The sequence below is a fragment of the Tympanuchus pallidicinctus genome, unplaced genomic scaffold (assembly GCF_026119805.1).
Source record: "Tympanuchus pallidicinctus isolate F22 unplaced genomic scaffold, pur_lepc_1.0 scaffold14, whole genome shotgun sequence".
Taxonomy (NCBI): domain Eukaryota; kingdom Metazoa; phylum Chordata; class Aves; order Galliformes; family Phasianidae; genus Tympanuchus; species Tympanuchus pallidicinctus.
The window spans coordinates 11,621,630-11,640,027 of record NW_026294659.1 but is presented as its reverse complement, the minus strand read 5'-3'; the positions used below and the strand labels follow the sequence as shown (position 1 = coordinate 11,640,027).

The 18,398-nt window shown below is 42.8% G+C and overlaps 1 protein-coding gene across 2 annotated transcripts in view; it reads left to right on the top strand.

The window, feature by feature from the left end:
- Positions 1-9,050: 9,050 nt before the first annotated feature.
- Positions 9,051-18,398, top strand: part of AGPAT3 (1-acylglycerol-3-phosphate O-acyltransferase 3) — a 92,778-nt gene continuing 83,430 nt past the window's right edge. For both annotated transcript variants that reach the window (XM_052674261.1, XM_052674258.1), the window contains exon 1: positions 9,051-9,399. The gene's annotated coding sequence lies outside the window, so the exon portion shown is untranslated. The remainder of the gene's footprint in view (positions 9,400-18,398) is intronic.

Genomic DNA, 18,398 nt, shown 5'->3' with positions numbered 1-18,398 from the left:
AATCAGATGGCACAGGAGGCATTTCTCAGGCACAGGTCCTTCTGCACTTACAGCCAAACAATTAATGCCCTCTAAAAACTAGGAAGATCATCCCAAGTTTAGATGTAGGTAAATTAACATGGAGATATCCGCTGTTTTAATGATAGCTATTGCAGCAGAACCCAGGAGTCCTTGGCAATTAAACCTGTGGAAAAAATACAGAAGGCAAGGAGCAGATTTCTTTTGAAAGTCTCTGAAGAGTAACAGAAAGCATTCTCTTTGTCAAATATATCTTGAATTTCAAGCAAGGCAAATAAACCATACCAGTAACAGACTACCTTGGGATCTTTTTGCCTTGATTCTTCCTCCTGGCAGAATTTGAGCTGATTTCATGCTTTTTAATGAGCTACCTCCCAGCTGGAAATTGCAACTTTTACAGTTTTTCCCAAACATCCATGTTCAGACTACTTTATCAAACACACTAATCAACATCATTTGCTCTGCAAGCAGCTCAGTGGAATATATTGTAAGGAAGCAATGTCTTGTTCATTAAAAATAAACAAACAAACAAACTCTTTTTTACTCTCCACCTTCTCAGTACTTTCATCTGGAAATACTAAGACTGGAAAGCTGGTCTGTATGCACATGACATGATTGCAGGCTAATACATGACATCAGGGCAATGAATTTTGTTTCAGGATCCAAACATGAAGGATTTGCTCCTTGCTTGTCTTTTACTACCACTTCAATGTAAGTTGGGAAAAGCTGAAGGCATTACAACAGACCTTCCTGAGTGGCAGGAACCATGGCACACAGCTCAGTTTTCAGCCATCATTTGAAATTCTTCAGCTGGGTTGAAAGCACAGCAGGTTGTGGTTGATGGCTCCTTAGGACTAGTTTCTCCCTTGCTTTGTCACACCCATTTTCCTTTCTGTCCAGAAGACCAACTGGGAAGCCAACAGCCAGGCAAAATGTACCTTTGCATATATTCATGTGCATCTGTACTGTATCCCATCTGTAGTATTTCAAGAATTGGAAATTGTAGCACCCAGCAGTTCTATTTTGAATCCACAGTGATTTCAGTTGTGACTTAAGGCATAGGTGATACTTGCTTTTTTATGTCATCAGTCTTTCTTGGCCTTCATTATTCATCTCTTTCCATTGGAAAAGTTGACAACTATTGCATTAAAACCACTTAAATAGGTTGCTTTGCAAGCATATATATAGTAGCTACTTCATTCTTCTTTTTCACAAACCAAACCTATATATATGCTTATTAAAATAATTACCTAGTTTAATATATATTTATTCCCATGCTTAATTTTTGCATTCTATGTGTTGAGTGATATAACGTCAGTAATGGAAATAAAATTAATTTGATACTAATGTGTGCTGAGCACTACTGATGAATAATAGGACTCGTTTTTAAATGTGAGCAGTCAATATTTCATATTAGAGATTTATTTGCAGTGTACATTCACTGGTCTGCATTTAAATTATTAAACAAAGGAAAGACTACTTGCCTCTAAGAAAGCTTTCTCAGATGTTCTAATTGCTTGGGTAATTGGACTTCTTTATATTTTATGACTTTGACAAGATTTGATTCAGTCACTGGGAAAGAAAATCTTTCAACACTTCCTTCCAGCACTGAACTGCTTCTGATTTTAATATCTTGACACATATTTCCCTTTTGTAATGAAACTCTTTGAAGACAGTAACATGACAACAGCTAAACCAGAGCATACTGCTTCTTTTACTCTCTAAAGGTCATGGAGTTAAACGTGGAAACATCAGCTCTTGGTACAGCTAAGGGCAGAAAATTTTAAGGATGCATTTTAGGGAAACATCTATGTTTTTAGGCTTGATTTAGATATGATAATCTTCTCTTGGTAGTAGTTTATCAGTAATTAATTTTTTTCTCTGGTGACGTCCTCCTGTCAAAGACAAATGTATTTTTCTTCTCTTCCAAATTCAGTAGTGCACACACCATGCCATGGCCTTCACCAAAGATTTTTGAGTTAGTTGGACTGGCATCTGGCACAGCTCTGTGCATTTTGGATTTTTTGCTAACGTGTCCCTTGTTTATTGTCCCACACTGGAAAACAGTTTGGCTCTGCCTTGTGGTGATAGTGTTCACATTGCTTGTGTGTCCTTCAAGGATCCCCAGCTGATTGGACCTAGCACAGTTGGGATCATCTCCAATTTACCTACAAGCATGCATTCAAGGCATGAAGAGCACTGCCAGAGGTTTCATGGTAGTAAAAGGCTGGAGTTAATTCCTCTCTCCTGGCTTTCTTTGCACCCATGTTTGGCACAGGGGCAAGTGTGGTGTATGAATATTGTAGGTCACATTTCATGTGACAGCTTGATGAATCCTGATTTAGAGAGGGCTACACGCAAAAAAAACCCTCTCTGCTCTTAGACATTATGCCTTGTGGGTACGCTATGGAAGAGATTTGCTCCATGCACTGCCTTTATTGTTCTCTCCTAGAAATGTCAAGCGTTATACTGAATATACAACTTCCCTATTGGAATCTTAACAGAGATCTTCCAAAAGATTTTCAAATACGTAGTCATCTTTTTGATGAATATCATTGAATTGTTTAGGTTAGAAAAGACCACTGTATTGTCTAGTCCAACCATAGTTTCATTTTGTAATGTCAAGATATTTCCTGGGTTACTTTCTGCAGGCCCAGTATTCATTTCTGCCTATGTCTTTTTCTTCATGCTGATTCACATGGTGCTGTGAGTAAATTCAACTCTTGGCTGTAATGCTCTACTGAACACCTCTATATGTTGCTTGAGATTTAATTGGTTTTAACTCAGAAGGTTTCACTTTATTAATTACCACTAGCTTGTCTACAGTAAGTATACTAGAATCAGTTTCTCCAGATGTATTATTTTTCTTTTCTCATGAAAGATATTCCCCAAACTCATTCTGGCTTACAATGGGAAATGCTTCTGCCACAAATACTTTACTTACTGACTCATATAGAAGTATCAATCTTATTACAGTCAATCATAGCTCTTGCACTTGGATTAACTACAATATTTCTAACCAGAAGATGTTTGCATGTAAAGGACTTTCTAATGTAGACTCAAGATTATAAATCTCACACTTATTTTGCAATATCGATCTCTCTATTCTTGGAGTAGACATAGAAACAAGCACAAAGATAATAGACTTTTCCAGCTTTAACCTCACCAGCGAAACTTGTGAAGCACCTACTGTCTCTTTTCTCTGCAGCAGATTTTCTTACTTGCACATTCGATTACTGTGCATTACACTTAGCAATTCAGGAAGTGCTGGTTGACTCTTTCAAATATGTTGGGTTTTTTGTGCTTTTTTCTTTCTTTTTCTGCTTTCCTCATCTGACAGCAGAGACTTCTTGGCTCTTTCTCAGAGATTTTGTATCAGTAATTGCTGATTCTTTTTTTCTTCTGACACAAATGCACCCAAACACTTCTTCCCAACTGCAGATATGCTAAAGTACTTTTGACGACACTGAATCTGTCATGTTTTACTCTCATTTCCATTTCTGGCAAATCCAGACAGTAACATGACTGTGGAAGAGCGATTTCTCAGCACATGTGTTTCTTGAATTTGAAGCAATGCCACATTAGAAATCAGTGGGGTTTCTAAACTTGTGTGAATTAACAATGCCTTTCATGCTCACTTGTGAGGGGATGAGACCACTTCCTCCTTTCTCTTGCCTTTGTAACTCAAGAAATGTGACAGTTACATTGACATCTGCAATAAAGATGATATGTGCTTTGAGCTGCAAACAATTTACCAGCATCATGTAAACCAGGTCACTGGTAAAAGACGCACAGACCAAACAGATACTGTGATATTCAATTTTCATTTTTATGTCTTGGGGGTAATTGCTCATGTGGAAAGATTAACATGTATGGAAGGACTACAAAACCATACCTGTCCCACTGAAAAGTAGCCACAACCATGCACAATAATTCCACCTGGTTTTGGGGGCTCATATTAGTTTGCTGCATCAGCTGGTGGCACAAGTAGGAATTGGTTTTGCTGTTGAGTATATTGTTGTAGAACCAGTCTGATTCCACTAGTGTCACTAAAGCCATGCCTGAGAAACTAAGTAAGGAGTAAAGTTCATAGATCGGGAGTTGTATATGATGTCAATGGATAATATTGGACAATCTTTCTGGCTTCGTTCATACATTAATAAATCAACGGTGATTTATTTTATGATGTATTCAGCAATGTCACTCAAACTTTGACATTTAAACTGTATTTATTGAGTTTCAAGCTATCAAAGCAATAGATTACTGAAGAAAAGCAGTTTGATATGCATCAAAGCATACAATACTCTATAAGCATATTCCCTTCCATGTAACAGCGTTTTACTGCTGTATGCCAGTCATGCTTCCCAAGCTAGGAGAGAATAACTTCTTCCACATGGGGAAGGAGGGGGGAGGAGGAGAACAAGTTGTCATCTGTCTCAGGAATCTGGCACATTGCAGTCTTATCTTTTCATGTTTTACATGTTTATACATAGTAGGGCAGCCTGCCAGTAGCTCAGGCCAATACCAACAGCAATGGCTTAACTTTGAGTGGGCAGGTTTTTGCTGGAGCAGTGCACAGAATAGGTATGGTAGTTTGTCAACATTCAGTTTGAAGTAGTGGGACACTTCCCATAGAGCTGATGGCCATTAGCAACACAACAAAACTGAGCTGTAAGCTACTGTCATTCAAGTTAGAGAGCAAGGCACTGCAGTTGGCAGAAAAGCTCTTCTGTTGCAATACAGAAGCTGGAGAGTCCAATTTGCATTCACATTTTGGCCCCCATCCACCATTCTGGAGAGGCAAAGGAAAATCAGTTGAATAAACTTCCAAAATCACTTTCATGACTAAAATAATGCCAAATCAGCTTCCTGTCTCTATGGCAAATACCAGAAAATTCTGAATTAAGAATCACCTGTAAATTCAGCTCTCTTTCCTTGGTCTGAGGTGTTAAGCAGTTTCCATTAGATCATCCTACTTCTTTGTACAGATATTTTCTCTAGATGAACTAGATCCTTTTTTTCCCCCCATTGTGCATGAGCTGTCAGAATGTGGCTGACCGAAAAGGCTACCAAAACTTAGTATCAAATATAAATGCCTCTTTCCCTGCAGGTGAGGAAGAAAATATGCAAAGTTCACAAGAGGAAACCTTACAAAGAGAAAGGCAAAGAGGAACCTAAGGCTTTCTCCAGACTCTATGTAGCCCATGAACCAGAAAAATGAGCAAGTGATCTCCATGTTCCCTTTTAGACCCACACTTCTGCAGCCTCACAATACCTAATGTATTCCTCCTATTAGGTTAGGGTTAGGTAATGTAACATCTCCCATGCAGACATTTACATCTAGCTGGGCTCTCTCGTGTCACTGGGAAGAAAGGCTAGGAGAGCAAGCCTAGCTTTGAGGCTAGATATGTATTTCCAGGAGAGAAGTTAAATCAAGGTAGCTTGTATCCAAAGTTTCTTCAGATCTAATTACATGTGACTGTGATCCTGCTCTTAATGTAAAGAAAATCTCCCTTTAATGTTATTGGATCTTTTTCTTTCCTGAGGATGTACCAAGTACAGCTCTTAGATCACATGGAAGAGTATGTATTTTCAGAATAAGTCAAGAGTGTTTGGTTTAGCTCAGAGTGCCTTGTAAGATGAAGAAAACTAAAACTCACCTCAGGGCATCTGAAGATCAAGAATGCAATTTGAGGAAAAAGTGTAGGGATTTGTAGTTAAGAAAACATGTATTGTGTATTTGTATTGTGTGAGATTTTGTTATTTGCTTAGCAGCACGGTCCATTTCTCAGCATCATGTGAGGGGTTTTTTTTGTTGTTTTGTTTTGTTTTGTTATTTATTTATTTATTTATTTTTTAACTGAAAGACTTCTGTGCAGAAGTAGAATTAGTTTTCCAGGGAGAAAGAAACAAAACTGATTTTCCTCAATCATGCCCAGTAAAACATTATAATGTTTTTCCTCTTTGTATTTGAACTTGATAACCTTTTTGAAAGCTACATGTGTGTGAAGTATGTGTGCCTATGTATCAGAGAAAACCCAAACTAAATTGCACTTGGATTCACTGTGATTTCAGGACCATCTCCCATAGTGGTCAAGCACTTATGTAAAATGCATGACTGCAATTTAAGCCACCTCCCAGGCCACTTGACTCACATTCATACAGAAGTTTTCTGCTCATATTTTGCTTAGCTGCCTGAGGTTTTATTGACTATGCATGTAGAGCTGAAAATCTGTGTATGTCACCACTGGCTGAAATGATTTGGCATTCATAAAATAGGCATTCTCGTGTCCCAGCCTCAAAAACAGCGCTATTTATCAGACTTTCATGGTCCATTCCTAATGCAAGCCAACACCAGAATTGACAGAAGAGAGAGAAATAACACTGCAACAGAGACATCTGGAAAGAAACTAGTTGTACAAACTCAACAGCTTTTGAAAAGCAGTCCCCTGAAAGTATGTGCTGTCAGATACACAAAATCAGGTCCTTTCTGAAACAGCTGATACATACATACTTCTAGCTTGCAACTTTCTTCATCTTCTAACCTGCTGAACGTATTTGTAATAACAGTGATAGGAATTTTTTTTAATGCTTATGTAATTAAAAACTGACCAAATGAAAGCTGATTTCACTTTCCCAACAGAAAAAAAAAAAAAATGTTTTATGCATTGAGAAATTTCAGTTGTAGCAGTAATTACTTTTCAGGTCATTGCCATAAAGTTTCTGTTCTGAATGTTTGTCAGAATCATCAGCACCAACAAAAATGAGAAAACAGCAAAGTAGAGTATACTGTAGAAATGATTGTAAAGGCAATATCGAACATTTGATAAGCTCAGAGGGTATTCAGGTTGTGGACAAGATTCTAACCTCTTCTGGCTTTCATTTTATTGCTCATATCACGTGCACATTTATGTGTCGTGTCTGCATCTTTTGTTGCTGTTCCATATGAATAATTCTATTCATATTTTCAGGAGGAAAAAAAAAAAAAAAAAAAAGACAAGACAATTGAGGATTGATGTGAACATTTTCCTTTCCAGCAGATGCTGTGGACCACTTGGGGTGATATGAAATATCACCCGATACTCTTAAACAGGTTTCAACCATGTTGAAGTTTCAAGTATTTTTTCCTCAACAGAAAAGATGAATACTGCTTTATTTGCCATCTTGCTTCATGCACAGAGTGAGCATTGCTTTTGTAGAACATCTCATTTTAAGCCTGGGGATCATAATGGGTAAATAGGGTAATGGTCACTTCAGAGTAATGGTCAGCACTTTACAGAGCTGTCTTAGTAACTCAGGAAGAGAAGACACTACTTGCCAGTAAGATGTCAGAATGCAGTTGGGCAGGAAGATGGAAATAAATTTCTTGGCATTCTTTACAGATACTATTATTTTTTTTTTCATTATATTTCTCTATTCACCATTTCTATTCCCAGACTTATTTTCTTTCTCCTGCTTCTTTGTATCTCTCAGGCTAATATATCTCCTTCTTTCAGATTTCAGTTCTGACCATTTGATTATTCTACACACGATACTTAGGCAGACTTCAGCAGACACTGCATTGCATTACAAGCTGGTAAGCACTGTGCAGGACTGCTACTAGGTAACAGAAGTAGGGTATTTGCTCTATTCTGTAGTTAACATCTGAGTGAACCAGAAACAGGTTAGTCAAGCTGAATAGACTTCCTCTTAGCAATACAATCAGAAAACGATTCTGACTGGAGGAATTGTGTCCTGCTCTGTTTTTACAATAGAGCGTGGCGAGCTGCTTCTATTAGGTCACTTCCTTCAGTGATCATCTCTTGTTCAGAAACAGAACTTATTTCCCAGGTATAATAATAGCTTATTTAGGGAAAAATGCAAGCTGCGCAATGTGCAACACTTCCATTTTCCTTGTGCCAAACCAGGAGAAGCACAAAAGCGAGCTATTTGCTGGTAACATGAAGGCAAAATGAGGCTCAGTGCTGGGACTCTCAGAGAAATGGTACACACAGGGGTCTGAAATCACCTGTGATGTTCTTCAGGCAGCTGCCAGGGCTGCTTGAGTTTATGGCAGCCTGCTCTAAAGATACAGCAGGACAGGAGAGCAGCCAAAGGTGTTGTGATTGGACAAGCCGGTGTGGGCTGAGCAGCATTAGATGGGGTTGTCAGAGTTGGCAGAGAAAGGGGAGGATGGAAAGCGCCACACACACCTGACCTCGAGCAGAGCTTCTGCCTCGCGCTGGAATTCGCACACGCCTGGCAGAGAATCCTGCAACAGTAAAACAGCCAATAAAGGATTTAATAGCACCTTAAGTAAACACAGAACGTAAGTATTTGGAAAAACTCAGCGAGCGGTATCTAAAGTAGGTCGAGTTAGCGTGGTCTGAATGCCATGGACTACAAGGGAAAGAGAGAAGCATTCAGAGCCTCAGTAGCCCATAAAAACGCTGTTTTCCCCCGAGGTCTCTCCATAACCGCTGAGGGGAGCGGCTGCTTTATTCCCATGACCCCGAGTGCACTCTGACTGCTGCTCTCCAGCATCGCTGTCTAATGCAAAACCCGCATTGTGGATCCACGTAGGGTGAACCGATTTTCAGAGGCGATGACACACGCAATTTCAACGACAAGGCTTTGGGAGCCGCGAGCTCTCCTCATCTTCAGAAGCACAAACACACATCGGCACAAAGAAGGGTAACTTCAGATCCTGGTGTTCTAGCCCGGAAAGCTTCATAGGCTCGTCCCTTCCACGGCACACAGGAGGTGTGCATACTTCAGCGCTTCTCCTCGCTCCAGCCCCGTCCCCTCGCTTCTTCACAGCATTACGCAGCGGTTTCCTGCGCTGAGGAGAATCTCCTTGATCGATCCCTCGCGCTGCCGCCTTCGCGCTCCCATCAACTCGGCGGCCATCGGCCTCCGCGGGGCGGGAGCAGCGGCGCCCCCTCGCGGCCGCATCGGTGGGGAGGGGGAGGGAGTCGGGCGGCGGGGTGTGCTGGGGCGCCGGCTCCAGTGCGTAGCGGGGGGAGCTGCCGTATCGCAGCCCCGCGCTTTGCCCCGACCTTCCTCCTCCGCTCCCCGCCGCCCGGCTCTCCTGCCCCCAGCGGCCCGAGAGGAACTGAACCATCGCCGCACAGGAAGTAGCGGCTGCGGGGAGCAGCGGCGGCGACAGCTGGGGCTGCCGCACTCCATGAGAGAAGCTGCCGGAGCCGCCGCTGCCGCCCGCCCCGCTCGCCCCTTCCCCGCCTCCCGAGGGTCCCGGCGCGCACAGGCAGCTCGCCGCCGCCGCCGTGGGGGCCGCGCGGACAGCAGCAGGCGGAGGCGGGCGAGGCCGGGGCTGGAGGCTGAGACGGGCGCGGGCGGGGACCGCAGGGAGGCCGGGGCTGGAGGCGGCGGGGACCGCAGGTTGGTGCCGCTCCGCTCGGCGAGGAGGGAGGGAGCAGAGGGGGGATGGCCGTGCCCGCTCCGCCGGACGCCCCTCTCGCCAGGCCCCGGCTCTGCGGCAGCGCTTTGTGCGGCGGGGCCGGGGGGGGGGGCCGCGCGGGGCCCGGGGAGGTTCGCCGTGCCCCGGCGCTGAGGGTGGTGGCAGGGAAGGGCGGTGGAAAACGAGAGGGTAGTTGTAAGGAATAATAAGGCTGACAATCGGAGAGAAGCGTGCTGCCGGCGAGCTGGGCTGCACCTGGGTGCACCGCTCGCGAGTGGAAAATGGAGAAGAGCGAAAGCCTATCGATCTGAGAGCGTATGGGGTGTTGTTGTGCCTGGATGATGCTGATGGGTCTGACGAGCTGCTAGCCTAACGTGCAGGCATCTAAACCAAGGCGTGCACTGATTAGCGCTTTATAGCTTTTATTACGCTGTGTTCTGAGGCAACTTTAGCACTACCTGCTCTGTGCCTCACCTGTCTTTTCTGCTGCTCCATCCTCTCCTCTCCTCTCCTCTCCTCTCCTCTCCTCTCCTCTCCTCTCCTCTCCTCTCCTCTCCTCTCCTCTCCTCTCCTCTCCTCTCCTCTCTGAGACAGAGTCAAGAGGCAGAGTTTGCATTTGTCTTGCTGCTCCTTCTTCAAAGTAGCAATGATCTCTGCTGCCCACGCCATTCGTCATGTTATCAAACTCATTAATTTCAAGCCCGATATAAACTTGATGGCCTTTGCCCGCTTTGAGGGAAGTAGGCAGGGGTCCAAGATCGTGTGCTGGCCATGGTTGGGTTGCCAGTAGGTACAAGCCTGTTTGGGAGTGAAGTGGTGGTCCTGGCAGCGTTCCTCGTGTTGTGGCACTCTTGACTTGAGGTCTTTGTTTGAACTGTGAGTCACTGGGAGAAGTTGAGCAGAATCATATTGAGCCATTGATGTGTATTTGTAAAGTTTGATTCCATCAGCGGTAAAAGCCATGCAGTCTTTGTTGATTTTCTTTCGGGGCTGCAGCTGTATTCCAGGTGATGGAGCATAATGGAGGTGTAGCCTGCCCTGAACTTGCTTTGCTGCTGTTCATAAAGCTCCATGCAGTGTGAACAGTTTGAGGCCCCTGGCTCTGAAACATCAATGTTTTGGTCTTTCCTTCCCATAAGAACTTTGACTTTTCATTGACTTCTTTGTGCTCTGGTCCTCTTCTCTTTTGTTTCTGATATTACTGAACTTTCAGTATAAAAATTACACACATTAAATTCAATACCTTTATTCAGACTTTTTGTGAAGACAATCTTGAGGTCTCTTTAGGAAAGTTTTATCATCTCCATCTGTCTTTATTTCCCATCTCCACCTCTCCAACCTTTAAACCCACTTAAACAGTGTATAGAGCAGTGGGTTTCCCAAGCATAGCTTAGGTTCAGCCAGCAAGAGGAGCACACCTTGAATAGGAGAATATCCTGAGCTGGAGGAGCCCCACAAGAATCATTAATTCAGACTCCAGCCTCCACATAGGACCATCTAAAACCAAACTCAGCGTCTGAGAGCAATGTCCAAACATGCCCTGAACTCCAGCACTGCTGGCCGTGCCCACAGCCCAGTGCATCCCGTTCCCCGCCCACCGCCCTGTGGTGCAGCCCCTTTCCCTGACCCCCAGCTGCCCTCCCCTGACGCAGCTCCATGCCGTTCCCTCGGGCCCTGTCGCTGTCACACAGAGCAGAGCTCAGCGCTGCCCCTCGGCTCCCTGTGAGGAGCTGCAGCCGCCATCAGGCCTCCCCTCAGCTCCTCTGCTCTGGGCTGAGCACAGCGAGGGGCCTCAGACACTCCTCACACACCTTGCCCTCAGAGCCTTCACAGCTATGTAACACTCTCTAACAGTTTTCTTCTTTATCTCTGTTTGCAGAAAGATGCACTGTTTTCAAATCATAAGTGATGTTTTGCGTACTTGCGAAATTCTTATTGAGTAATTGGATGTGAACCTTACTTTTTTATGGGAAATTGGTATGAATAAAGCGTTGCTGTTAACGAAAATGAGTTCACCTAAATTAAATCTGTGATAGCTATAAATTACCATGGGCTGCTTCCATGCCTTCCAGAAAGGCAAAAACCCCAACAGAGGTTGTGTTCTTGCTCTTACGGCTTAAAAGAACACAATTCTTGTTAGGAATGGCCAAGATACTGACAAACGTAATTGGCATTCACAATGGCGAGAAGGTCTTGTTCTTTCAGTGCTCTTAAGTGGTAATACTGATTATTGGTGGGTGTATGTTAGTCCGTTTATAGTCAGTGCTTGAACAAAGAGCAAGTAATTGGTACAAGAGATGATAAAAAGCAAAAGGAACCAAATATGTCATTGCATCTCAGGCTGTTCCGCTGCCTTCTGGTGCCGAGCCCCTAGTAGGGCTCTTCTGTACATTTGCATTTCAGGCTGATATCAGGAAACTTGCTTGTGGTTAGTTTTTGATAAGTAATCAATACCATCTTTTTGAAGTAAGACTAAAAGGGAGGGAAAGTGGAGGCATTAGAAGGTGTTATCTACATTTCTTGTTTAACTGTGAACAAAAGAAACATGTTCCAAAGCCTCTGCAGTGTATTCAATGAAGATATCCTTTAGAGTGTTAGGTTAAAATCAGTTTGCCATCTAATACATGATCATATCAGGATTCTAGAAGTGAGTCAGCACCCAGGCTGGGGACTGCAAGGATGCAGGCAGCAATGGATAAAAGCTGGATGAGCTAAGAGGGGGGTTGATGCACCAGCACAGTAATTTCTGCTTCCTGTACTGGTGTATTAATTGCAAAAGTTGAAAATAGAAATGGTTAAAAAGGTAACAAACTCTCGCTTATGTATTATTTTAATTCTCCTGCAATGAGAGCATACCTACAATTTATCTGTAAAATTTTCTTGTTCCTCTCAGTCTAGATATGCTGAAGAGTTTCTAAGACATGACAGTGATGCAACACTGGGCACTGCAGCTGCTGCACTGAAGTCATAGCAAAAGTGAAAGAAATAGCTGTCTTGTTTGTGAAGATCAATCTATGAGCACTACTTTTTGATCCATTTACAATGGCACCTTCTGCTTCTGTATCGTTATTCATAGCTGTCCAACCTTGTCCAGGGCAGACAGCATGACTGTGTGGTTCAGTAGATGGGACAGGAAGCAGGAGGTTTGGGTTTTTGTCCATGTGCTAGTGAATATTCAGCATGGTAAGAAGGAACTGAAAGCCATAGTGACTCCTTTTGTATTCCAGGCCTGTAAAGTCATGTGAAAACAACGGTTTCAGTAAGGATAGAGTAGTGACCAGCAGTGCTGGGATACCTTGCTAAGCAAGCAGGGAACTGCTGGGTGACATTTATGATGCAGTTTTCCTTCCTTTTTCTCCAGAAGGTAGCAAAACTATGTGCAGATCAAACCACATAAGCGTGCGGCCCCATTGGTCTGCTGGGCAAAAGAGAGTACTGTTCTCACTCTTCTGTTTCATACCTGTGTTTTATGAAGAAGTTAGTATAATCCTAGCAACTGAGCTTTCCATAAAGACGTTGGTCTTTATCTGAAATAAACCTGGGGGAAGACGGGACTGATGTTGCATCTTGTTGCATTGCTCTGGGTAGATCAGCCCAGCTGCTCATGTTGGTTTTTTTGTCTTTTATTTCCTCTCTTTGCTGCTCTCAGACATGCAAATTCTTCACATTCTTCCATGTGTTTTGTAGGGAGAACACACAGTTTTGGGTTGCTAATTCCCCCGAGAGTCAGGAAATTGGAGATCTGGGCTTTGTGAGGCTTACCAAGACAGAGAGAAATGCTGCAATATTACCATTCTCTTTTTTGTGCGTGCATGTAGGTGCAGGTTCCTGAGTGTAGAGCTGGGATGACATAGTTATGGGAGAGAAAAAGCATTGTTGCATCCTGGATGTGGAATGGAAGCTAGGGTAGCGGCAGGCCTCAGCAGAGTAGCTTGTCTTGCAGTAGTATCAATAACTTGTTGTTTGCTTTCCAAACAAAAGATGAGGTTTGTGTCCCAAAGAGCTTAAAGATCCTTTGAAACTTCTTTTTCTAGTGGAAAAGTTAGTTCTCTTGGCCAGCTTCACCTGCCTCTGTCTCAGTACAGCCTTGTTGTCTGGTTGTGGCTGTTGCTTTAGTTTGAGTGTGCCTGGAAAAGTGCTTGTCCTTGAAGTAGGCATTGAGCTTTCTATGTTTTATGAGAATGAAGGGACAGACGGGTTTCCTGTATGTTCCTGTACGCCTCCTATGTATTTGGGCATCTGTGGAAGAAGTGTTTAAAACCTTCAAAATGTTTCTGCATCAGAGTTCAGTGCTCTCTGGTGGTCGGGTTTACATACCGTAGGCCCCTCTCTGTGTGTAGCCCTTCTGTGCTGACAGACTTCCTCATCTGCTCTAAAGAAAATGGAATGTTTGCATAATTTTTAGTTGTTTTGGTTTCTTTTTCTTTGTTGTTGTTCCCATGCATGAGCATCACTTAGGTAATTATAGTGTGTTTGTTTGGAGCCCCAACAGTCTAAACTGAGTTCTTTATCAAAAATGCAGTGTTTCCCTTTTAATTAAGATAGACTAGAACCAGCATTTGAATCCGTCAGTTAAATAGTCAAATTGATGTCTACTTAGAATATATTAATAAACAAAACAAAGTGTATTTCTGACTAAAACATGGCCCAAAGTAAACGAGCTTCTGTGAGGCTTGGTTTTTTGGTGGTGTTTGTTTTGTGGAGAAAATAATGTATTGGTGCTGCATCTGTCACAGATGGACACTTGTGTAAAATTCATGTGCAATCTTTCCAAATTCTGTGCGACGCAAAACAATAGCCACTATTTCTTCTTCAAAGCTCTTCAGAACTGTTAAGTAATCCTTGTGACAACCCTAAGAAGTGGGTATTGTAGTAATTTTTTTATGGATGGCAGAACAATTAACCGGCATTGTCTCCATCTGTACTGCGACAGTGGGATATTCAAAGGGCCCAGAGCTTGGCCTGCCACTGAACCTTGCCATTGTGCTAGCTCTTCCCACTGTAGTGCTACTGATGAAAGCTTGTTACAGATGCAGGAGCTGTCAATATGCAGGGTCAGCTGGAGCATAACTTCCCATTTGGGACGTGGCCACGTTGTGCCAGGTCAGGCCAGTGCCTTGGGTTTTCTCTTCAGCCTGACTTTGGTTGCTGACATCTCTCTTCTCCTCCACCATCACCACCTGTTGCCCTTCCAAGAGTTATAAATGCCACAGCAGATGGTTTGGGGGGAAGCACTCTCTGTAATTATTGCTGCAAGATTTGCCTAAGCTTGACTGCACAGAAAACTCTTTTTTTTTCCCTAGAAATTCCAAGTTGTTGGTACTTGAAATGCAGATTTGGTCTTTTCAGTGGAGCACGATAGTTGAAATATGTGCATTATCTGCTGATTCAAAAATGTTCTGTCTTTCATTTTGTAGGACTTTTAACATAACTCATACGGTGATTTAGTGTTATCAATTCTCAGCCTTGGAAAATTCAACTTTCAATCTTGGATCAGGTTTCAAATTCTTGGTAGTGTTGTAAGTTAGACCACTTATGGACCCAAATGTTGATCATGGTTGACACGCCATTAGATAGTGCAGCTATAATCAGTTTATTTTATAAAGATAAATTCTAAAACCCACTAGCTTGACTGGTAGCATTCCACCAGATTGCAGTGGTAGCATCCTTCCTTCTCCCTGCTGGCCAGAGGTCATAGAATCATTAAGGTTGGAAAAGACCTCTAAGATCACCTATTCCAACCATGGACACATCACCACCATTCCCACTGACCATGGCCCTCAGTGCCACATCTTTGCATGGCTGTGCAGTTGAGCCATTTATCTGTAATGCTTGATGCAAGCCTTTTTGGTTCTCAGTCGCAGCTGTGATGGATCCAATGCCATGCTGTGTGGTGTACTTTTCCAAGGGCTCCCTTACTCCAAATGCCTTCCTGCACTCTCGTTCTCATTGCCAGTGTGTCTGAGCAGAGCTACTCTCATCATTCTGGCGCCTTCTGCCCTTGGTTATTAACGACATGGCCAACCTCCACTGTAAATTTGAATGTTAGAGGGATGAAACCAAAGGAAAAGAAAACAACTTAACTGACATCAAGGAATGAAAATCTAAGGCAAAGCACGCAGGCTAACTAAACAGAGTTGTGTTTCCTTATCACTGGGATCAGTGAATCAAGGTGGTCTTTGATATTGTTTTTTTCAGGTTTTTATCTTGTCTTTATCTTTTCTGGCCAAGTCTTGCCCTCCTGGCCTTCCCCAAGTCTGCTCTCCTTAATGAGACCGAGTACCATTGTCTTTTAGTAGTCTCTGTTTGCTAACTAACCCTTCTGAAATTTGCAGATGTTTTTCTTGTAGAGTTTCCTTGCAGTATCCCTCTGTAGGAAGGACAATTATTTGAAAAATAAATGTCTCATATACAGCTCATACAGTGGCTCGTACAGTGGCTTATGTGATCTCTCTTAAGAACTGAGATTGCTTAAGCTGGAAAGTAATGTGCTTTGAGTAATTCGCTTTGCTTTTTGCTTTCTCGAGTTCAGTTGTCGTTGACGGTGGAACCTAAACAAGCTAGCTTAGCTTTCCAGTTGCATTTTCCCCAGTGATGGTTCAAGACTTATTACTCCCAAATGCTACTGGATTCCTTCCAAGTTTTCCTGTCCAAATATTCACCAGAAGCCAAGCAATGAGCTCCCCCTCTGCACACACCCACAGTGTATTGAGCTCGTATTTGTTTCTTAAAAATCATGCCGCCATATATCTTAAAGCATTTCTCCAAGTTACTTCTCACAGCTGTAGCTGTAAGCTGAGGGCCATAACTTTATTCGTGTGAAAAGATTTGGAGTGCAGTCTTAGAATGAACATGTCAGCTAACCATGTATATTTCCATATTAACTGTATATCTGATAGCATAAGCAAGCTGCCCTGGATGAAGCTGTGCCTATATTATAGTCCTCTTGTCAATACTTTTCTGTTTTTAATCTATAAACTTGTGATGGTAGCTGATCAATAAGGAAGTAAACTTTACTGGTTGAAGAGTTTCAGTTAGTCCAACTGTGTATTACAGTGTTTTTACAGCATACTCCAGTATATTGCTGGAGTGATATGTTGGTTCTCAGTAGCAATGTCATGCTGGCCAAGGAGAACTGACCTTGGTGGTACTGATAAAATATTTTTTTTTTGTACCAAGTTGCACAGTGGGCTTTGTAGCTTTCCAGGATTCAGAGTTATTATTAGCATTAATAGAAAAAACAGGTTTCCTTGTTTTTCCGTGTACTTTATTAACTGACATTTACAGCATCATTGCTGTATCTCACAGTGAAAGCAGCTCTCACCATCACAGAAATAACAGGAGCTGCTGTATGCAACCTGTTATGAGCCTTACCTCTTTCAATTAGTGTGCCCATGCTTTTCTCTACAGCAAAAGAAAGTAATATAATCCTTTGCTTTCTTTTTCTCTTATAAAACCCTTTTCTTTCATCTGCACTGGTCCTCCAGATGCCAATTTAAAGGCTCTCTTGATAAATCCCAAATGATGCCATGAATTACCTGGAAGGGTTAGCTATGGATAGCTTGGCTTGCTATGCCAGGGAAAGGATGATGTGTTTTTGCTCAAATGAAGTTGACAAAAGCTTTACAGCTCCTGGCGTTGCATTTGGAATTAGCACTGGATGCTCTGTACACCCACAACTGCTGCAAACAAAGGAGCATCCACTGAGATGCAATTAGGTTTATAACATCAGTGTGAAGACATCTCTTTTCAGTGAAGAAACCTCCAAAGAGAATGTGAGCTTAGGGTTACTTTAATTCTCACTTCCTGGATTGATTTTTTTTGATTAATAACTTTGCCTAGGTGAATTTTTTGATTGAATACTTAAGCAAGCTGAAAGCAAGCTTAAATATTACTGTCTGTCTTAAAATTGTGCTGATACTTCTGTTATCATTACTTTTTACGTGCCTTTATTGAAATTATGGTGCCCTCGTCCTCCTGACCCTCATCCTTTGAGAAAAAGAGGATCCAATTTTTTTGGTGAGAAGCATCTCCTGCATGGTTACTCTGGTACAAGGAGGTATGCTGGGGCAGGTATGTTAGGTGAAGAAATGGCTGTATTTAAAGGTCTGAGTTCAGGCCAGAAAGCTCTAAGAGTGATCTAAAGCATATTGTGCAGTTTGTAAGCCCCACTTACAACCTTACAAATTCAGTAGTAAATGTGAACCTAGCAGTGTTATGTAGATGCTTTGGTTTCATTGGGCGACCTAAAATAACTGAATTAAGCTTTATTTCACCCTCCCCTCCCTCTCCCTTCACCCCCCCTTCCTCCAGCAGGATGTTCCTTTTCTAGTTAGTTGGAATTACCTTTCCCAAGACCTGGCTACAGAGCCATATGCTTGTGCGTTCACGTTTCTACCTGATCTGGCTGGTGGAGCAGTGGAATAATGAAGCACTCCTGGGAGCTTTTTGTCACTGAGCAGATAGAGCTGGCTGCTCTACTCCTGTGTGGTTGGCTCCTCCCCAGTGCTCTGGGAATATGAGCACTGAAAAGCTGCTGGCAGCATCTTTTTCAGTGAGATTGCAATTTAGTTGGTCAGGGGAGGAGCCCATTTGCTGGTGCTCTTAATCCTTCTGATGTAAGAAGAAGCACAACAGTTTCACTTTTTGGTGATATCATTGCCTACATTAATTTGTGCCTTCGTGCCTACACTGGAATCTCTTTATTGCTGTTCATTAACTCTGCTAGGCTGGCAGAACATCTAAGAGAAAATAGAGCCCCAAGCTTACCTGCATTCATACCAGTACCTGGCTTGATAATAACCAGAACTGTAGTGCTTCCACTTAGCAGTTCACCAACTTGAATGTGAGACAGTCTTGCATGATTGCAAAACAGTCCACAAAGCCTCCTACACCAAAAGAAAGAAACCAGACATACTGGGGTGCATGCACACTGCTGTGCTGATTCTGCATGGCACAAGCAATAGTATGGTGTGCAGCT